This window comes from Suncus etruscus, chromosome 2 (genome assembly GCF_024139225.1).
Source record: "Suncus etruscus isolate mSunEtr1 chromosome 2, mSunEtr1.pri.cur, whole genome shotgun sequence".
NCBI lineage: Eukaryota > Metazoa > Chordata > Mammalia > Eulipotyphla > Soricidae > Suncus > Suncus etruscus.
Genome location: NC_064849.1, coordinates 69,089,296 through 69,112,379, shown reverse-complemented (window position 1 = coordinate 69,112,379; position 23,084 = coordinate 69,089,296). Strand labels below are relative to the sequence as shown.

Below are 23,084 nucleotides of genomic sequence, written 5' to 3'. Positions count from 1 at the left end.
ATCGGATTTTTCTTGTTAATATCCTTTTTATAATGATCTTTATAAAAATACTGAGTTAAGTCTGAAATATTATACAAGCATTGCAATATTGAGTTCATGTAGCAAGAGTTTCCTATATTTTGGAGCCCAGTTAAGACAGGTTCCTGTCTTTCCTTTTGCATCTCGGAGTGTAAGGGTTTATCACTACCATCAGTCTCACTCATTGTATGGTGTGTGACAGCTAAATCGTTCCCTGCCCCAGAGACCTCAGTAATATTACTGCTGTTAGTGTCTGAAGTATTCTGCTTTTTTCTGTAGGGGAGTTTGTAGTCTGAACCTGATCATTTGTGCTAGCCCTATTTCTAACAAGACGTAATGGAACCCAAAATTTCTTGGGAGGGTCATCATTTATAGAAACATAGGCATGACCCCTTCCTCTTAGGAGAAGATAGCCAGCTATCCATTTTTCATCCTCCTTGATCCAAATAGGTTTATGGGTTGTTTCTTGTCTCTGAATATCTTCTTTAAAATGTCTTTCCTCTGCAGTGTAACTTTCCCCTTGGGGTAAGTTAAAGTAATTTAGTGTGATAAGAGTCAAAGATAGCAAATCCGTTGGTGGTAAACCTCTTTTTCTATTTTTTTGCAATTGAGTTTTTAAGGTTCTGTGAGTCCTTTCTACAATGGCCTGTTCCCTTCATTTGTAAGGAATTCCTCTGAGATGTCTTATCTGCCATTCCTTACAAAAAAATTCAAAAGTTTTGCTAAAATAGGATGGCCCATTATCAGTTTTTATTGAAAATGGAATACCCATCACAGAGAAACATTGTAAAAGAAAACTACAAGCAGCCTTAGATTTTTGAGAAGACATGGGAATTGCCCACATAAACCGAGAATAAGTGTCCACCACAACATGAAGATAAGGTTTCCTTGGAAATAAATCTGTTTGAGTTATATCCATTTGCCAAAGTTCGTTAGACTGTAAGCCTCTTGGGTTTGCTCCTGCTATGTGAGTCTTTTTTGTTAACGGTGCACATACGTTGCAGTTTTCTACGATTTCTCTAGCTTGCCTCCATGGAATTTGGTAATTCACATGTAAACGGCGAGCATTTGTGTGTAGGGCTGAATGTTCCTCTACAGGTGATTTAAATATAGGCATTGCTACCAAGTCAGCAGTTTTATTTCCTTGAGCCGTAGGTCCTGGAAGACCTGAGTGGGTTCTAATATGCGTGATGAAGATGGGCTCAGTTCGTTTTTGAAGAAGCTGCTGTAATTGTTTAAGTAAGTCCTGTATTATCGGGTTATTAGCATTATGGGATGCAGTGGCTATCACATGACATAAATTTACCACATACAAAGAATCAGAAACTATATTCATGGCTTCAGATACATTTTCTGATAGGTAAATTAACATTGCTAATTCAACTTTCTGTGCAGATTTATATTAGGTATCTATGGTCATATTAATGTTGTCTCCAGTTATTCCTCCTTTTCCATTTTGGGATTCATCAATGTAAAAAACCTTGGCATTGGGAATAGGGGAATCCCGAACAATTGAAGAAATAACAAACTGAGTTTTCTTTAAAAAGTCCCAAATTTTTTCCTGCTGGATAATGGGAGGATATTTCTCCTGTGAAATCTGAGAGGGCCCTTTGTAGAGATTCATTAATTGGCAATATTGACTCAATTTCCTTTTTTGGTACTGGCAAAACTATTATATCCTGGTCAAAACCTAGTAAATATATAGATCTGAGTCTTGCCTTGATAATAATCTCTGAAATCAGTTGCAAGTAGGGGACAACTGAGCGAGGTTGTTTGTTATGTAAATACACCCAGTCCAAAGGTCCTGACTGTTGCATCAAGTTCCCTGTGGGGGTTTCTATAGTAGGGAAGATAAACAGTAATACCTTTTCTCCTGGGATGAATCTTGAGAGAAACGATTTTTATAATCTGCTCAAGAAGATGTCCAATTCATTTTTGGCAGCTGTTGTTAAATTTCTCGGGCTATCTAAAGCAGGATCACCCTCCAACGTTTTAAACAGATTAGATAACTCTGCATTTGGGATTCCTAGTGCAGGGCGGAGCCAATTTACGTCACCTAAAAGTCTCTGAAAATCATTAAGCGTTCTGAGGTTTTCTTTTTTGATAGAAAATTTTTGTGGACATATAGACGTCCAGTCCAAAATAAAACCCAAATATTGATATGGTGGCATTATCTGTATTTATTCTAAAGCTATTTTCAGTCCTGATGTTTGTAAACAGTCAGTAACATAAGAGTATAATTCCTGTAAATCTGTTTCATTGTTCATTGTGAGCAAGGTATCATCTGTATAATGAAATATCATGGCTTGAGGAAATTTTTCACGAGCAGGGCTCAAAGCCTTATCTACAAAAAATTGACACATGTTTGGGGAATTCAGCATGCCTTGGAGGAGAACAGTCCATTGGAAACATCTGCAGGGATGGGTATTATTGAGAGAAGGAACTGAGAATGCAAAACGTTTTTTATCATCTGGGTGGATAGGAATATGGTAGAAGCAGTCTTTCAGATCAATTATAATTAGTGGCCATTCCTTTGGAATAACTACAGGTGATGGTAAACCAGTCTGCAATTTGCCCATAGGTATCATGGATAAATTTATAGCTCTAAGATCCATCAAAAGTCTCCATTTACCGGATTTCTTTTTTATAGTGAATATAGGTGAATTCCATTGAGAAAAAGATGGTTCAATATGTCCTAAACTTAGCTGTTCCTCCACTAATTCTGTCAGCACCTTTAATTTATCAGTTTTAAGGGGCCACTGACCTGTCCAAATTGGTTCATCAGATTTCCATTTTATTTTTATTGGTGCTGGTGTTTTTACGGCAGTGGCCCCCACTAAAAATTTTTGGTTTTTAAATCAAAAGAAGGTTCGGGCTCTTCTGGAGCTAATGGGATGTGGAATTCTGCTTTCCACTGTTTGTGTAGGTCACGGCCCCACAGGGATGGTGAAAATGGGCCCACGTGAGGTCTGATTATTGCTTTTTGATTTTCTGGGCCGTAAAATAGTATAGTCCTCGTACTCAACAGACAGGAACTCAGGCCTCCTATTCCTTCTAGGGAATACGGGATTTCCTGAAGAGGCCAATTTTCTGGCCATTCTTTATCAGAAATTACGGTAACCTGAGCACCCGTATCTATCATTCCATCAAAGGGTTTGCCTTCCAAGTGAAGTTTGATCATTGGGTGTTCATCTTTACATTTAGTAACCAGAGCCACGATTGGGTTTTGAGCAGCACCCGGATCTGTGCTTCCAAAACCTCCAATTCTAGTCTTATCTGAAGTCCCAAATTTGACATAAGGCACTATTACTATCTGGGCAATCGCTTCTCCTTTTCTAAAGGTCCATGTAACTGGTACAGTAATAACTACAATGATTTCTCCCATGGAATCTGAGTCAATGACACCAGTGATTACTGATATACCCTTTATGTTGAGGGAACTTCTGCCAAGAATCAAACCCATGGTATCTGGGGGTGGCGGGCCTACAATGCCAGTTTCTAACATGTAAGGGCATGCTCCTGGGTAAATTGTAATGTCCTCTGGGCATAATATGTCTAATCCGGCACTCCCTGAAGTGGAGTGGATTAATTCCCTTATCGTGATGAATTTTCTTGGGCTGGGCTTGGAAGGATTATTGTCTGTGAACTTTGCCCCTGATTTGGAAGGGCCTGGGGGGAGGCCCTGTGGGCGTTTCCCTGCATCTTGTATGTGTGTTCTTGGGGAGCTGAATTTATAAGGAGACCACAATTTCTTTTGATATGTCCCTGTTTTCCACAATGGTAGCAGGCGATTTGCCTCCTGGGGACTGTGTTGAAACCTCTACTTAGGTTATTATTAATGAGGTTTCTGGATCTGCAATCTTTCGCCCAGTGGCGACCCCTTTTGCATTTTGGGCAAAGACCTGGTTTCTGGAAAGTGTTCTGTCCCCGAGGGGAGTAAGGCATTGTTCCCTTGGTAACTGGGAAGGTTTGTACTGAGTCTAAGTGGGGTGGGGGTTGGGGTTCCACATAGACATTCCGGCAGGCATAAAGGTAATCATTCAGATCTGACTTTTCATTTAATGTATTCAATACTAATCTACAGGCTGAATTTGCATTATGATAGGCCAAAGATTTTACTAGGAAGTTTCTCATCTCCTCATCTTCCACCTGTAACTTCAGAGCATCTTTAATCTTACCTACAAACTCTGCAAATGACTCATAAGGCCCTTGGGTAATTTTTAAAAAGTTTCCTCTACCAATGCTGTTAGAATCAATTTTTTCCAATGCTGACAATGCAATCTCCCTAATTAAATTTAAGATTTCCTTAGGTAAAGCTGCTTGTGTCTGAATATTTGCAAATTGATTTTCTGCCATCAATAATTCATACGATAGAGTAACACCTGCCACTTGCTTTTTCATACCATCCAGACTATATAATTTAGCTTTTACGCCTTCTGAATAGTACATTTCCCATTCAGTTCGCTGTTTAGACGACAGGCATATTTCAGCGATTCTTTTAAAATCATACAAAGTCCAAGATGAGTTATGACTCCAAAGTCTTAATAACTCCACACTGTATGGCGATTTTGGCCCATGCTCTTTACATGCTCTTTTAAACCAATCTAATTCTTCCATCTGATAGGGTACATAGTTAGAAACATTTACCCCGTCTATAGGGGATAAGGCCAGATTAGCAAAATTATTCTGAATAGAGCTCTGAGACCGAGCATGTGGTTCATCGTTTGAATCTGCTCTGCTCTGCGATTCAATTTTGTGACTAGAAGGAGGCATACTTCGTGGAGTTAGCACTGGAGGTTGATCATTATCTGAGTCACTACTGTCAAGCAATTCACTAGAATCTGGCTTAACATTCTGAGTTGTTTTTCTTCCAGCAAAAATTTCTATATTGTTGATGGTGGGGCTGGATTCGTCAGCCTGCACCTTGGTCTGAGTTTTCGTCAGATAAATTTCCTTATTATCTATACTGGTTTTAGCCTCACCATTTCTACACTTTCTGTTTCCTAAATAGAAATAACAGCAAATAACTATGCTCATAATAATAACGTTAGTCAACACAGAAATTCCACAAACTATGATGGCTAGAGACACTACACTTTTCATTTGAAATATAGACCACAACTATCCAACTGCGGTGATTATTCTTATATCAAAACCAATTAGTTTTAAACAAAATGGAATGATCCACTTGTATACTAGAGCACCAATGCGTAAGACTAAGGGTGCTAAAATCCACATGACTAACCACAGGAACCATTTGATGGTCAGCATAGGAAATTTCCAATGAAATATTTCACTTACAGTTCTGAGGGTCCAGGGTTCAGGTCCCTGTCCGGGCGCCATTACGTAGCAAGACAGCCCCTGAAGAGGTTGACTGACGGAGGGATGGAGAATGAGGCCCTTTTCTTCCAGCTCGGAGCACGTGTCTGCCACCCTGTCTAGCCCTCGGTTCTGAGGTGAAACGGCGGGTAAACAGCTCGCAGACAATCAGGCTCGTGGAAATATTTGCTTTATTCGGATGGACAAAACTGAAGCACAAAGACTCAGATTCGGTTCCAGCCAGCAAAAAGCTCACGTCTTCCACAGACCCTTGCTCTTGTACCCCAGAGTCAGGTCCCACCCCATGGTGGGATCAGATACCAACCAATGGTGGAAGCAGAATCAGGTCCTACCCTAGGGTGGGGGCAGAATGCCAGGTCACACCCTATGGTAGGGCACAATCACCTAATCAGATTAGGGTGAGCAACATAGTAATCCCCCAAAATATTTACATACACAACAACAGAGTAATGGCGCTCCGAACTTTGACCTGAATCCTGGACCCAAGAAAACAGTGAATATGGTAAGATTTCTGCTCTTCTGTTTCATTTTGGCTCTTTTCAAATGTAGTCAGCCCAAAGGGTTTGACCACATAAAGCCATGTTCAAATATGGCCGCAACCCCTTCCAGGGGAAGAAGGGCAACTGAAAGAAGAGAGGTGGAAGCTTGCATCACCTCCAGCCCAGGCCCAGGCCCAGAACTGAAACTTTGTTACAAGAAACAAAAACCTTGGCCTGTACAAAAACTTATTAAAAGCTTAAATTGGAAACGAAGGAGAAAAAAGACTGTATTTAAAATGAACTGATTTTCTAAAAATAACCTTTGGCTTGAATTTGGATTTCGACTTTGGAAATTTCGGACTGAACTTTTAGTTTAAATAGCTTTGAACTTTCAACATCCAAAAGCGCCCTGTCAGGCTGTGGCAAAAAACTGGCTTGCTAAGTGCTGCCCTGAGGGGAAAAGAGGCAAAAAGTTATCAGCCCAAAAGCAGGAACGCCTCAGCTCAGCTCAACTCAGCTCAGCTTTTGCTCCGCTGCAAGCCTGGAAAGGTGAAACAGCAAAAGCAAACCTGCAACCTCATGGTCAACAGAACCGTCTGCGGGGCCTAAAACTATGAAAGGAAGCCACGTGGTGAAATCAGCGTGGAACAAACCAGCATCTAAACTTTAAGTTTACAAAAGCCACGTGGTAAGATCAGCGTGGGACAAATTAATCATTTGAACTATGATTTTAGGTGTAGGAACTAAGCGGGTAGTCTTATATTTTACTCATAGTTGGTGATGGAATAAGTTTTAGTTAGTGGTTAAAAAATAAAAATAAAGGGAGGTAATACAGATTAGCCCATTTAAACATCTAATTTCTAACCACCTGCATCTTTGTCTTAGTCATTTTCTTTATAATTTAAATGTGTTTTGTTGTCTTTCATAGTTAATAATTTCAATTGCAAAATGTTTTACTGTGTATTTTAATGTACTTAGCCTGTTTTTAAAATGTATGTTATGCATGTATGCTAAAGTACTTGTGTATAGGAAAGGTATAGGAACAATAAAGTTCCCCCAATATAGTTTAAAAGTATAGAAACATAAAAGTTCCGGAATAATGCTTGGTAAAAAAGCATTAATAGAATTTTAGGTTACAGGTGTAAAGTATATTTTGCAAAAATATGTTTTTGAAAAGGGCTGGTATATTAATTTTCACTTTATTACGTTGCTGCATAAAAATATTAACCCACCTCTGGCTAAAGGTGGAGTCAAAATTACAAAAGGCTCTTTTTATATTTTAAAGAAGGGGGAAATGTTACTCCACCCTGGATTTACGTGTAGCGACCTGAGACCCACCCATTTCTGGGAGGGGTCTTGGAAACCGGATAATAGGTGTGACTTTAATTGCAAGACCCGGCCCATTCCTGGGAGGGGTCTTGGAATAGGTAGATAAACCCGGAAGCCAGGGGATTAGGGTTTTTTTGCCTTTTGGCCCTGTTGAGCTCTCTGAGGGAGATGGCTGAAAGAAGATAAGACGCAGGGCAAGCCTAGAATGGCGGTATGCTTGAAAGGTTATGAGTAGGCCACACACATGTGGTGGCTAGGGCCTAAATAAAGTTGATTCTTCCTGAAGCCTGTGTGTGAGTGAGTGATTTCGCCGATTACCTGGGCCTGGAACCCGGCCGGCTGAATGGGGTTGCAAAGCCACGTGGTCTGGGGTGGCAAAGAGAAGAATCTCTCCATCCACCGCCATCCAGCCACATCCTTAATTATTTAACACTACACAGTTTCAAGTTAGGTAAGGAGATGCCACCCAGCTTCTTGTTTTTCAGTATGTGTTTGGCTATCCTGGCTCTTTTGTGGTTCCAAATGAATTTTGTGATTGATTGTTCTATTTCTTTAAAGAATGGTGTCTGGATTTGGATAGGGATTGCATTAATTCTATATAGTAGTTTGGGTAGGATAGTCATTTTGACTATGTTAATTCTACCTATCCATGAGCATGGGATGTTCTTCCATTTCTTTAGATCATCTTCAATTTCTTTCTGAAGTGTTTTGAAGTTTCCCTGGTATAGGTCTTTCACTTCCCTTGTAAGGTTGATTCCTAGGTACCTGATATTTTTTGATACTATTTTAAATGGAATTGTATTTTTAATCTCTCTCTCCTCGACTTCGTGGTTTGTATATAGAAACGCTACTGTCTTTTGTGTGTTGACTTTGTATCCAGCCACTATGCTGTATTGGTTAATTGTTTCTAGGAGTTTTACTGTGGACTGTTTAGGGTTTTCGATGTAAATCATCATATCGTCTGCAAATAGAGATAGTTGTGTTCCTCTTTCCCAATTTGGATTCCTTTGATTCCCTTCTCTTGTCGAATTGCTATTGCTAGGACTTCTAAGGTTATATTGAATAAGAGTGGAGAGAGTGGACAGCCTTGCCTAGTTCCTTACCTTAGTGGGAATGCTTCTAGTTTCTCGCCATTAAGTATAATGTTGGCTGTAGGCGTTTCATAGATAGATGTAACTATCTTGAGGAATGTTCCTTCTAAGCCTATTTTACTGAGTGTCTTTAACATGAAAGGGTGTTGGATTTTGTCAAACGCCTTCTCTGCATCGATTGATATGATCATGTGGTTTTTGTCTTTCTTGTTGTTGATGTGATGTATCATGTTGATTGATTTGCGTATGTTGAACCAACCTTGCATTCCTGGTATAAATCCTACCTGGTCATGATGTATTATCTTTTTGATAAAGTGCTGGATTCGGTTTGCTAAAATTTTGTTGAGTATCTTTGCATCTATGTTCACTAGTGAGAATGGTCTGTAGTTTTCTTTCTTGGTGGTTTCTTTGCCATCTTTGGGAATGAGTGTGATATTTGCCTCATAAAAGGAGTTAGGGAGGATTCCTGTTTTTTCTATGGTTTGGAAGAGCCTATGGAAAAGTGGTAGTAAGTCTTCTTGGAATGCTTGATAGAATTCACCTGTAAATCCATCTGGGCCTGGGCGTTCGTTCTTTTTTTTTTTTTTTTTTTTACATTTTTTTTTAATTTAGACACCTTGATTACATACATGATTGTGTTTGGGTTTCAGTCATAAAAGGAACACCACCCATCACCAGTGCAACATTCCCATCACCCATGTCCCAAATCTCCCTCCTCCCCACCCGACCCCTGCCTGTACTCTAAACAGGCTCTGCATTTCCCTCATACATTCTCAATATTAGGACAGTTCAAAATGTAGTTATTTCTCAAACTAAACTCATCAAAAAACATGGAACGCTTCACGAATTTGCGTGTCATCCTTGCGCAGGGGCCATGCTAATCTTCTCTGTATCGTTCCAATTTTAGTATATGTGCTGCCGAAGCGAGCACCTGGGCTTTTGTTCTTAGGGAGTTTTTTAATTACATCTTCAATTTCCTCTGAGGTGATTGGTATGTTTAGGCTTTCTAGATCTTCCTTTTCCAGTCTTGAAAGAGGGTTTTTTTTTTCCAAGAATCTGTCGATTTCTTCTGGGTTCTCTAGCCTAGTGGAGTATAGTTGTTCATAATATGATCTCATGATATGTTGTATTTCTTGGGGTTCTGTTGTAATCTCTCCCCTTTCATTTGTGATCCTACTGATTTGGGTGTTTTCCCTCTTTTTTTTTGGTGAGTTTTGCCAGCGGTTTGTCTATCTTGTTTATTTTTTCAAAAAACCAACTCCTGGTCTCATTGATTTTTTTGTATTGTTTTCTTAGTTTCTATGTTATTTCTGCTCTGGTTTTTATTATTTCTTGCCTTCTGGTTGTGGTAGGATTTCTCTGTTGCTGTTGTTCCAATTCTTTGAGGTGATCTTTTAAACTGTTGGTTTTGTTATTTTCCTGTTTCTTGACATAGGCCTGTATTGCTATGAGTTTCCCCCTAATTACTGCTTTTGCTGTGTCCCATAAATTTTGACATGTTGTCTCTTCATTGTCATTTGTCTCAAGGAATCTTTTTATTTCTTCCTTGAGTTGTTCTTTGATCCAGCTGTTGTTGAGCAGCATGTTGTTTAATCTCCAGGTATTAGTTTTTCTCCATTGCTTCTTCTTGATGTCAATTTTGACCTCTGTTGCATAGTGATCTGAAAGGGTACTTCTAATGATCCTTACCTTTGTGGTTTTATATAGGTTGGCTTTGTATCCTAAGACATGGTCTATTCTGGAGAAGGTTCCATGTGGGCTTGAGAAGAATGTGTATTCTGCTTTCTGGGAATGGAGGGCTCTATATAAGTCTATTAGCCCCAAATCTTCTAATTTTTCATTCAGAGCTCTTATTTCTTTGCTATTTTCCTGTTTGGTGGATCTGTCCAGTGGTGATAGTGGAGTATTGAGGTCCCCTACTATTATCACATTTCCCTTCATGTGTTTCTCCAGGTTTATGAGCAGTTGTCTCACATATTTTGCTGACTCTACATTAGGTGCATAGATATTGACCAGGGTTAGTGTTTCTTGATCTAATGTTCCCCTGATCAGTAAGTAGTGACCCTCTTTGTCTCTCATCACTTTCTTGAGGTTGAATGCAATTTGGTCTGATATAAGAATGGCTGTCCCTGCTCTTTTATGTTTTCCATTGGCCTGAATAATTACTTTCCATCCTTTTATTCTAAGCCTGTGCTTATCCTGTAGTTGTAGGTGTGTTTCTTGCAGACAACAGAAGTGTGGTTTATTTTTCCTTATCCAGTTCTCTACTATGTGTCTTTTAATTGGAGAGTTTAGTTCATTAACATTTAGGGAGATTATTGAGAGAGAGGACTGTTGTGCAGTTGTGTTGTGTAGGGTGGTTTTTGTTATAATCGGGGGTTTGGATTGTGTAATTCATCTCTGAGCAGGTCATTTAGGATTGGTTTTGTTTGCACAAATAGTTCAAGCTTGTTCTTGTTTGAGAATGTTTTTAGTCTATCCTCCCATATGAATGATAGTTTTGCTGGGTATTGGACCCTGGGTTGGAAATTTCTTTCATTCAGTCATTTAAATATGTCATTCCACTGTCTTCTTGCTTGAATTATTTTGAATGGGAGATCTGGTTTAATTCTTATGTCCCTACCTTTGTACTTGAGTTTTTTTCTCTCTTATTGCTTTAAGGAGTTCCTCTTTCTCTTTATTTTTTGCCATTTGGATTACTATATGTCTTGGTGTTGGTTTATTAGGGTCTATTTTATTAGGGACTCTTTTCACTTCCTGGATTAGCATTAAGGTTTCTTTCCAGAGGGTGGGGAAGTTCTCTGCTATTATATCTCTGACTACTTGTTCTTCCCCTTTCCCTATTTCCTCCCCTTCTGGTATACCCACAATTCTTAGATTGTTTTTTTTGTCCTTGTTCATTAGATACTGGACTTTTCCTTCCAGTGCTTTGCCTTTTTTGTTGTTGTTGGCTATTATATCTCTGACTACTTGTTCTTCCCCTTTCCCTATTTCCTCCCCTTCTGGTATACCCACAATTCTTAGATTGTTTCTTTTGTCCTTGTTCATTAGATACTGGACTTTTCCTTCCAGTGCTTTGCCTTTTTTTGTTGTTGTTGGTTTCTTGATCATTTTTTGTTTGCACTTTTCCTTCAAGTTCTTCAATGTGTTTCTCCAACTCTGTGTTTCTGCTTGTAAGGCTTGTTACTTTGTTTTTTAATTCCTTCATTTCTTTTTGTATGGAATCTCTCATGTTCTTTAACATTTCTTCTTTAATTAGGCTGATTCATTCATCCATAGGTATCTTGTACTCGGTAGCTAATGTTTCTTTCAATTCTTGTATCAATTGTTGCATTTCCATCCTCAATGCTGCTTTTAGGTCGCCTTCCCATGGATCTGTGCATTTTGTCGGACTTGGAAACTTGTTAGGGTTTGTCTCTGTATTTTCAGATGTTAGGGTTCTCTTTGATTTACCCATATTTCTTTGCGTTTATTGGTATGCTTTGGGGTACACCCACGTGGAAGGGTCCCAGGGGAATGCACTCTTCCTGGGCACTGGCGCTGGGGGGTGTCGTGGACGGGGGATCTCTATGCCCCAGGTGGAGCGGCCTCTGGGCGCTGCACTCACTTTAGGGAGAAGCATGCAGACTGGTGGGCGCAGAGGTCTCTGAGTGCCCACTCTTTTTTTTTCCCAATTTTATGGGCTCTTAATTAGTTAAGAAATTTTGCTATTAGGTCTGAGCTGGCTATACCTATAAGTTGTGTTAAGCTATATTCGCACGAACTAGCGCGGTTTGCACGGGTGGCGTGTTTGGGCGGGGCTTCCCTACCTGGAGAAGGCTGAAGGAAGTCGCCGGGGGTGGGGCAAAGGTGCTTGCGTGGGCAGGGTGTTTGGACGGGTGAAACCATCTTTCTTGCTCCACACTAATCATGGAAAGAACTTGAAGCCACTGAATCTTCTCAAATAGACTGGTGGAGGCTGATACCTCTGGTGTCTTCTTAAAATGGGAAAAGGTCGATTCCCTTTTTTGCTGAAGATCACAGCGGTCCAAAGCCATACCCAATACACTCCTTCATAAAAATACCCAGATCCACATTTAATCTCATAAAGAATAATGAGTAGCTGAATATTCCCAGGAAGAACCAGTCTACAGACTGAAAGTTCTGTGGTGTTCTCAGAATAGAGGCAGGTAGATTCCCACATATACTCCTGACACTAGAAAACCTAGCAGCATACATCCATACCACCATCTTGCTTGAAGAGAAACTACCCAGTTAGACAAACAAATAATCACAAAAAGAACATGATACTTCCTAAGCTTCCCAAATAGATTGGTCTAGGCTAACAGTTCTGGAGCCTTTTTAGATTGGGAGCAAGCAAATTTTCCTTTATGCCTGAAGGCACAGCAGCTTGAAGCCACACAAAACACCCTCTGACATAGAAATAGTCCAGCTCCATAACAGAACCTCATCAAACTGCCAAGCCACCAAAACATTCCAGTCTATAGCTACTAGACCTTGTATATGTAGACTTATGGCTGTTGTTAGGGTTCAGAGTCTAAAGATGAGACCACACAATTGGAGTAAAGCAAAACAAAACTTTATTCAGTCAGCCAGTCAGAGCCATCTCCCAGAGGAGACACTCATGCCCAAAATCACAAGCCAGTTTATATAGGGAGGTACTAATTTCTGGTGATTTTAAAAATGATTGGGTGTTGTCTAGGGTACCTTCCTACTACTTCTGTGTGTCCTTTCCTAATAGGCTACATTGTATGACTAACTAGCTCAGGGTGGTTTTAATGGAAACGTAGGCTTGAGCAAGAGAAGTCTAATATGTGGTTTACAACATGTGGTCCTTAGAAAATGGCATCTGTTCTTGTTCAGAACCAAAGAGATGCCTAATATGTGGTCCTCACAAAATGGCATTCCTCCTTGTTCAGAACCAAAGAGAAGCCTAACATGTGGTCCTTACAAAATGGAGTCCATTCTTGTTCAGAAACCAGGGCCTCACATTTCCCCTTCTTTTCATGAACTTGAGTCAAATTGACTCTCCTCATCCCGTCCCTGCTTATGGGCATCTTAATTGCATCTATGCAAGCCTAAATAAAAAGGGTGAGGAAATTAATTATGCAAGCACCTATTAAGAGCATAACAAAAAGGAATAAACATAGGCCTAGCCAGGGCACATTTCCAGGGTGACTGAGTGGAACACTATTCATACAAGAGACAGAATATTCCTGCTTCTGAAAATTGGTCTTCTTCCGCTGCAGCATATACCAGATGACCACTAATCTGTTCTCCTTGGGCCATATACTGTCCACTTTGTTTTAAAAACCTTAGTTCAAACTACTCCTTTTTTTCAGGGCCACTTCTGTTATGGAGTCCAGACAGTGCACTAGATGTATGCACAATCAATAATCTTTGATAATTACTGGGTGAGACTGATCCTCTACTCCATGCTTGATGGTGGGGCTTACACTGGTACCATAGACAGTGTTAAACTGCTGGATCAGTCCTCTTTATTTCCCTTAATTGATGCTTCCCTACTAGGAAGTAAGTCTGAGCACATTCTCTTAGAGGCTTTACAGATCCTATTTGGGCTGAGACAGCTCTGGTTTATAGCACTACCAAAACTGCCTGAGACCACCAGTCTTAGCCTCAGGGTCTGGCTCCCTCTGTGCTACCAGGTGGCTTCCTTGAAACATTCCTATACTCTGCAGTGAAAGTCTGTCTCTCCCCCACATTTCATAGGACTCTCTTCTGGACAAGCATAAAATGAGAATGCTCTCAGAGCAACTTCCCTATCCTAGGACCTGCACCAATGGTACCCACATCTTTTCTTAACATTTACAGCTCAGGATAGGGATATCTTGTGGAATCCAGATTCTATGGAAATCAGAAACCCCCTAAAATACATAATTCAAAGTTTATGGGAGGGATCCCCAGTTTGACAGTTTGATCCACAAACCCTCTATCCACAGTCTGGGTAAGAGTCCAAGTATAATTCACAAGCAAATCAGATATTCGTTTTCATTGGCTGTCCCACAGTCACCATCATCTGTAGTAGCCTCAGAATAATATGCCTTCTATCTTATCTTATCCTGAAGCTCAGTCAGCTGAATCTGCAGGGAGTCTATCTCATTGGGGCTGTGACTCTCCTCTGCAAGGAACAATGAGATTCCTTCATCTTCTTCAATCCTGCAACTTAAACAAATGTTGGAGTAGAAAGAACAATATAAGGTCCTAGATTTTAATTGCCAGGCAAGATGGGCTATGAAGGTCATTGCCTTTCCTGCACTGGATCAGACAAAAGTACCACACACATCTTGTGTTAATTCTTTTACCCTTAACATTACCAGGGAAAGCCAAAATCTTTTCTCCTTATTTCCTTCCACCACCCTTCCTCTTTGAATGTCATGTCTGGTTCATTTTTTCCACTTGCCCTGAACTCTGGTGTTGGAAGGTACTATATAATTTCCAATTGATTTCAATGTCCTTAGCTAGTTGAGTTCCCAGTGTGCCTCTTGCCATTATTCTCTGGAAGCTTTCCTGCTGACCTTCCTTTTTCACATATTTCTCCTAGAGCTTTCACCACCTTAAAAGTCATTAAAGAGGAGTGTAGGCAAAGGTCCATCTTCCAGATCAACTGCCTGGACCCTACAGTTATGAATATCTGAAAATGATCAGATCAATTAGACAGAAACATTACTTAAACTGATTAGGCTGTGGAGCAGTAAACGTTCCTCTCTGTCCTTCGGAGGACAGAACAGTAGAAGATGATCTTTCTAGGATGCTGACACAGAAGTTAAGAAGTAACAAAAAACAAAGCATCATACCAAAGCACTATACCTGTTACAGGTGTTGCCTCAAGAGGAGACCCAGGATTCCCAGTAAGTTCAGTAACATCACATAAAACACAGCTCTGAGATACTTCTCCTAGTGTCCTTTTTAGCATAAGTTTTCTCTGGTAAAGTTCTAGCTCCTACTATCCAAGTCACACTATTGATAACATGGACAGCTTTTAGTTCCTTCATAACCATCTATGACAACCAGTAAGTATATTTTATATGAGTTACACAAGAGGCTTTAAATTAAGCCTGCTAGAATGCATTTTATTCAGTCACCTACAAAAATTGTTTTTCTCTCCACCTTAATATTGAAAGAGATGACTGAATAAACTTACCTTTTTTGTTGCATAGACTCAGCAAGAATGGAGAAATCTCCGTTTTGGGTACCCCATTACTAACAGAAAAATTTTGGGGATTGGACAAGGACAGAGCAGGTGGTTTGCCAATCAAGGCATTAATACTTTACTTTGTCATGACAGGGTTACCCATGCTTGCCTGTTGTAAAGATGTGAAGGTCAGCTGGAAGTGACCTTGGGACTTTCATCTTCTGTAGAAATATCCTGGAGGTGGGGAGGCTTCCCACCCTCTCCAGGTTTGGGAGAGGTCCAAATTTCCAGAACTTTTCTCAATGCTGAGACAAGGAAAGTCCCTGTGGCTAGTCATTGCAGATGTAGATATTCCTAGATGATTTCTGATTTTCCTAGGCCAATCCTCATCTATGGTATCCCTGAGGTTAACAGACTACTTGTAACAGTACTGGATCTGCTTTTCACTTAACCTCAATCCATTTCACCTCTGTTTCCATGAAAGAGACTATGGAAACTCCTCACTGATTTTTAAGACTTTCTGTCTGCACGAGGATTAACTTCCATGAAGCTTCAAAAACACTGAAGGTGCCAAGAAAAGAGAAAAAGCAATGTTTCTCAATTTATAAAATGTATAGAACAATTATTATGTATATAATTTTAAATCTCATTTGAAAAACTTTGATTTTCTGTAATTTCTGAAGGTCAAATTTCCTAAGAGCACTGTAACATGAGTCTAGAGCATCTAAGCTCCTTTTCCATAACATTATTTAGACAAAAACATTAAATCGTTTCTAGTTTAAAATATACTAGTAACAATATAGTTTGACCATACAGTTGTTTTTTTTTTTCATATTCATGTCTAGTTAGTTCTTGTAAATGGAGACTTATTTGAACAATGAAAATGGCATGGTGTTGGATATATGTGCCTCCTGCAACACTTTGTAAGTGTTCAGAAATGATTCTATTTTTTGTTTATAGATTTGCTTTGTGCACTTGTCAAGAATCATATAAGCATCTTTGTGTGGCTGTGTTTCTAGCCTCTCCCTTTTGTTCCCTTGATCTATGAATCTATTCTCTCAATATTTATACAAAAATAGATAAATCGATGCTTAAAGCAGCTGTCTCTATGATCACCCAAAATAGAAACTCAAAAGTCCTCTCTAATGAAAAAGGTATAAAAAGCTGTGGAATATCTGTTTGTTGGGCCATATATTTCTTTAAGTATTTTTGAGTCCAGAGCCAGAAGTAACCCCTGGCCCCACCCAGCAGCACTCAGGGGTTACTCCTGGCTCTGCGCTCAGAAATCGCTCCTGGCAGACTTAGGGGACCTTCTGGGATGCTGTGAATTAAACCTGGGTCCATACAAGTTAGCAGTATGGAAGACAAATGGCCTATCTCTGTGCTATCGTTTCAGCTCCTGGGATATATAGTTCGTTTTTGTTGTTGTTTTTGTTGTTTTTGTTTTTGGGTCACACCTGGCAGCGCTCAGGGGTTACTCCTGGATATCTGCTCAGAAATAGCTCCTGGCAGGCACGGGAGACCAAATGGGACGCAGGGATTCGAACCAACCACCTTAGGTCCTGGATCAGCTTCTTGCAAGGCAAACGCCGCTGTGCTATCTCTCCGGCCCCAGCTATATAGTTCTTTTTTTTTTATAATTTTTTTCTTTATTTGAACATCTTGATTACATATATTTGTGATTAGGTTTCAGTCATGTAAAGAACACCCCCTTCACCAGTGCAACATTCCCACCACCAGTGTCCCAAATTTCCCTCCATCCCACCCACCCCCACCTGTACTTCAGACAGGCTTTCCAGGTCCCTCATTCATTTGCACGATTATGGTAGTTCTCTGTGTAGTTATTTCTATAACTGCACTCACCACTCTTTGTGGTGAGCTTCATGAAGTGAGCTGGAATTTCCAGCCCTCCTCTCATTGTCTCTGAGGACTGTTACAAAAATGACTTTTATTTTTCTTAAAACCCATAGATGAGTGGGACTATTCTGCTTCTCTCTCTCTCTCCATCTGATTTCTTTCACTCAGCATGATAGATTCCATGTACATCCATGTATAGGAAAATTTCATGACTTCATCTCTCCTAATGGCTGCATAATATTCCATTCTGTGTATGTACCACAGTTTCTTTAGCCATTTGTCTGTTGAAGGGCATCTTGGCTGTTTCCAGAGCCTGGCTATTGTGAATACTGCTGCAATAGGTGTGAGGAAGGGTTTTTTTATTATTGTATTCTTGTGTTCTTAGGGTATATCCCTACGAGTGGAATAGCTGGGTCGAATGGGAGCTCAATTTCCAGATTTTGGAGGAATCTTCATATCGCTTTCCAGAGAGGTTGGACTAGATGGCATTCCCACCAGCAGTAAATAAGAGTTATTTTATTCTCCACATCCCTGCTAGCACTTATTGTTCTCATTCTTTGTGATGTGTACCAATCTCTGTGGTGTGAGGTGGTATCTCACCGTTGTTTTGATTTGCATCTCCCTGATCAGTGATGAGGAGCATTTTTTCATGTGCCTTTTGGCCATTTGTATTTCTTTTTTGTTAAAGTGTCTGTTAATTCCTTCTCCCCATTTTTTGATGGGATTAGATGTTTTTTTTCTTGTAAATTTCTGTCAGTGCCCTGTATATTTTAGATATTAGCCCCTTATCTTATGGGTGTTGGGTGAATAGTTACTCCCACTCAGTGGTGATTCTTGTATCCTGGGAACTATTTGTTTTGAGGTGCAGAAGCTTCTCAGTTCAATGTATTCCCATCTGTTAATCTCTGCTTTCACTTGTTTGAAAAGTGCAGTTTCCTCCTTGAAGATGCCTTTAGTCTCAATGTCATGGAGTGTTTTACCGACCTGTAGTTCTATATACCTTATGGTATCAGGACTGATATCAAGGTCTTTAATCCATTTAATTTTACCTTCATACATGATGTTAACTTGAGGTTTATGTTTGCTTTTTTGCAAGTGGCTGACCAGTTCTGCCAGCACCACTTGTTGAAGAGGTTTTCCCTGCTCCACTTAGGATTTCTTGCTCCTTTGTCAAAAATTAGGTAATTGTATGTCTGGGGGACAATGACTGAGAACTCAAGCCTATTCCACTAATCTGAGGGTCTCTCAGTATTTCAATATCCTGCTCTTTTGATAACTTTTGCTTTGTAGTACAGTTTAAAGTTGGGGAAAGTAATGCCTCCCATTTTCCTTTTCCTAGAGTGCTTTAACTATTCGAGGGTGTTTATTGTTCCATATGAACTTCATAAGTGTTTGATCCACTTCTTTGAAGAATGTCATGGGTATTTTTAAGGGGATCGCATTAAATCTGTATAATTCTTTGGGGAGAATTGCCATTTTAATTATGGTAACCCTGCCAATCCATGAGCAGGGTATGTGTTTCCATTTCTCTGTGTCCTCTCTTATTTCTTGGATTGGGGCTTTATAGTTTTCTTTGTGTAGGTCCTTCATGTCTTCAGTCAAGTTGACTCCAAGATATTTGAGTTCGTGTGGCACTATTGTGAATGGGATTGACTTCTTGCCTTCCTTCTCATCGTTATAATTATTGGTGTATAAAAAGGCCATTGACTTCTGTGTGTTAATTTTGTAGCCTGCCACCTTGCTATGAGTCTATTGTTTCTAGAAGCTTTTAAGTAGAGTCTTTAGGGTTTTCTAAGTAGAGTATCATGTCGTCTCCAAAAATGAGAGCTTGACTTCTTCCTTTTCTATCTGGATTCCCTTGATATCTTTTTCTTGCCTGATCTCTATAGCAAGCACTTCCAGTACTATGTTGAACAGGAATGGTGAGAGCGGACAGCCTTGTTTTGTATGAGAATTTAGAGGAAAGACTTTTAGTTTTCCTCCATTGAGGATAATATTTGCCATTGGCTTGTGGTAGATGGCTTCAACTAGATTGAGAGAGGTTTTTTCCATTCCCATCTTGCTGAGAGTTTTGATCAGGAATGGGTGTTGGACCTTATCAAATGCTTTCTCTGAGTCTATTGATATAATCATGTGATTTTTATTTTTCTTCTTGTTGATGTTGTGTATGATGTTGATAGATTCATGGATATTAAACCATCCTTGCATTCCTGGAATGAAACCTACTTGGTCATAGTGTATGATGCATTGGATCCTATTTGCCACGATTTTGTTGAAGATCTTTGCATCAGCATTCATATGGGATATTGGTCTGTAATTTTCTTTTTTGGCAGCATCTCTGTCTGGTTTTGGTTTCAAGGTGATGTTGGTTTCATAAAAGCTGTTTGGGAGTGTTCCCGTTTTTACAAGTTCATGGAAGATCCTGGCTAGGATTGGTTGTAGCTCCTCTTGAAAGATTTGAAAAAATTCCTTAGGAAATCAATCTGAGCCTGGGTTTTACTTTTGGGGCAGATATTTGATTACAGTTTCAATTTCTTCAGTAGCGATGAAGGTGTTTAGATATACTACACCCTCCTTACTTAACTGTGGAAGGGTATAAGTCCAAGAATTTTTCCATTTCTTCTAGGTTCTCATGTTTAGTAGCATAAAATTTCTCAAAGTAGTCTCTGATTACCCTTTGGATTTCTACAATATGTGTCGTGATCTCTCCCTTTTCATTTCTAATATGGGTTATCAGATTTTCTCTCTATTTCTTGTGAGTTTTGAAAATAGTCTATCAATCTTGGTTAATTTTTCAAAGAACCAACTTCTGCTTTCGTTGATCTTTCGGATTGTTTTTTGGTTTTCCATTTCATTGAGTTCTGCTTCAGCTTTGTTATTTCCTTCTGTCTCCCTATTTTTGGTTCCTTTTGTTGGTCATTTTCAAATTTGTTGAGCTTCGTCATTAAGTTATTCAGGTATGCCCCTTCTTCCTTCCTGATGTGTGCTTGTAGAGCTATAAATTTTCCTCTTAGGACCACTTTTGCTCTATCCCATAGATTCTGGCAGTTTGTTTCTTCATTATCATTTGCTTCCAGGAAAGTTTTGATTTCTTTTTTGATTTCATCTCGGACCCATTGGTTTTTCAGTAGGAGGGTGTCAAATTTCCAATTATTAAAGTATTTCTTCTGTGTGGCTTTGTAGTTTCACATCTAAATTCAGAGCCTTGTGTTCAGCAAAGGTAGCCTGAAAGATTTCTATCCTCTTGATTTTATGGAGGTATGTTTTATGTGTCAGCATGTAGTCTATCCTGGAGAATGATCCATGTACATTGGAGAAGAATGTGTATCCAGGTTTTTTTTTTTACTACTCCTCTTTCTTCCATTACGCTTTTCAGGGATAGTATGTTTTTGTTGGGTTTCAGTCTGGTTGACCAATCAAGTTTTGATAGGGCCGTGTTGAGGTCTCCCACAATTATTGTGTTATTATTGATTTCTTCTTTCAGATTTGTCAGTAATTGTATTAGATAATTTACTGATCTCTCATTGGTTACATATCTGTTTAATAATCTGATTTCTTCCAGTTGCACATATCCCTTGATTAGTACATAGTGTTCATCTTTGTCCCTTAACACTTTTCTGAGTACAAAGTTGGAGTCATCAGATATTAATATTGCCACCCCAGTTTTTTGTAGGTGTTGCTTGATTGGATGATTTTTCTCCAGCCTTTGATTTTGAGTCTATGTTTGTTCTGACTATTCAGATGTGTTTCTTGTAGGCAGCAGTAGGTTGGATTCATCTTTTTGACCCATTTTGCCACTCTGTGTCTTTTACTTGGTAAATTTACACCATTGACATTGAGAGAGATGATTGTCATAGGATTTAATGTCATCTTTGTAGATAAGTTTGGTATGTTTGTTGGTCTCTCTTGTCTTAGAGTAGACCTGTCAGTTTTTCCTTTAAGGCTGGCTTATCATTTGTGAAGTTTCTGTGCTGTTGTTTATCCATTAAGCTATGTATTCTTCTTTCAAACCTAAACGTTAGGCGAGCTGGGTGCAGTATTCTTGGTGAGGCATTCATTTCATTCAGTCTTCGCACAATATCCCTCCACTGTCTTCTGGCCTTGAGAGTTTCTTGTGACATATCTGTGGTAAGTATTGGGAATGCTCCTTTGAATGTAATTTCCCTTTTTGATCTTGCTGTTCTTAGTATTCTATCTCTATTTGTGGGATTTGTCATTGTAACGAGGATGTGTCTTGGGGTGTTTTTCCTTGGGTCTCTTTTAGCTGGTAATCTTCGGGCATGCAGGATTTGATTGCATGTAATCTTTAACTCTGGGAGTATCTCTTTGATAATATCTTTGACAGTTGATTCTTCCTGAAGATCTCCTACCTGGTTCTCTGTGACTCCAATGATTCTTATGTTATTTCTGTTGAGTTTATCAAACACTTCTATTTTCATTTGTTTGCATTCTTTGAGTACTTTTTCCATTGCCTGTTTGTTTGTCTTAAGGTTCTTTTCCAATTTCTTCTGTTGTGTTGAGTTTTTCTGCATCACATCTTCCAGAACTCCGATTCTCTCCTCAGCTGGTGATACCTTGTTTGCAAGGCCATCCATTGAGGTTTTCATTTGAGCTACTGTGTTTTTCAGATCTGTTATTTCAGTTTGGAGTTTTCTGATTTCTGTCTTTGTGTTCTGTTCAGATCGATCTATGCTTTCTTTGAGTTCTTCAAACATCTTTCATATTGCTATTTTAAGTTCCTTATCTGAGAGGTTAATCAGGTGGTTGGAATTTATTAGTTCATCCGAGCTTTCATCTTCATTTTCTGTGCATCATGTTTGCCTGCGAGGTTTCCCATTGTCAAGCTTGTAGTGTGGTTTTTCCTGAATGCAGAGCAAAGACTACCCTGACCATTCCTGGGTGTGAGCCCCCCGAAACAAAAAAACCCCATAAATTTCTATGAATTTTTGGAAAAAAAAAAGCAAAACAAAACAAAATGACAGAAAATATATCTGTGGGGAGAGAAAAAGAATATAGTTCTGTGATTGCACAACATTGAAATAAAATATCAGGGGCTGTTTAATTTGATGTGAAAAGCTGAAGCTGAAGGTGAAGGGAGAATTTGCTAGAAAGAGGCCAGAGAAGAGGAGAGACTGAAGCACCAGGATCTTTCAGGGTGTTTGAAATAAGAGTAAGAAGGAACTGGAGGGGCCAGGCGGTGGCGCTAGAGGTAAGGTGTCTGCCTTGCCTGCGCTAGCCTTGGATGGACCGAGGTTCGATTCCCCGGTTTCCCATATGGTCCCCCAAGCCAGGAGCAACTTCTGAGCGCATAGCCAGGAGTAACCCCTGAGCATCACCGGGTGTGGCCCAAAAACAAACAAAAAACCAAAAAAAAAACAAAAAAAAAAGAAGGAATTGGAAGTTGAAAATGTATTTGCTTCTACTGAGAATGTGGCATTTCTCCCCTGGTCCAACCCCAAAGGAAAAGAGTCTGGAGAATGCTCAGTAAACTCAGAATTGAGCTGCCATTTGAGCCAGCAATTGCTCTCCTGAGTATCTAGCCCCAAGTCAGAAGGATATTCATCCCAAAATATGTGTGCATCCCACTATTTATCACAGCACTCAGAACAATAGCCAAGATTTGGAACCAACCTCGGTGTTCAACAACAGACGATTGGATCATGGAGATGTGATATTTATACACAATGGAATACTACATAGCAGTTAGAAATGATACAATCATAGACTTTGCAGCAATGTGGATGGATCTACAAAATATTATGTTAAATGAAGTAAGCCAGAAGATGAAGGACAAACACAGAATGATAGCACTTTTCT

At 39.6% G+C, this 23,084-nt stretch overlaps 2 protein-coding genes and 1 non-coding gene across 6 annotated transcripts in view; all 3 read right to left on the bottom strand.

Moving 5' to 3' along the window:
* The window catches only part of LOC126001426 (ribonuclease pancreatic-like), a 459,609-nt gene that overhangs the window by 125,900 nt on the left and 310,625 nt on the right, over positions 1-23,084 (bottom strand). The gene's annotated exons all lie outside the window — the stretch shown is intronic.
* The window catches only part of LOC126001424 (ribonuclease pancreatic-like), a 260,537-nt gene that overhangs the window by 35,196 nt on the left and 202,257 nt on the right, over positions 1-23,084 (bottom strand). The window lies entirely within an intron of this gene.
* LOC126003025 (U6 spliceosomal RNA) lies at positions 9,082-9,188 on the bottom strand. Its single transcript, XR_007493570.1, has one exon. It is a non-coding gene; the product is annotated as a U6 spliceosomal RNA (small nuclear RNA).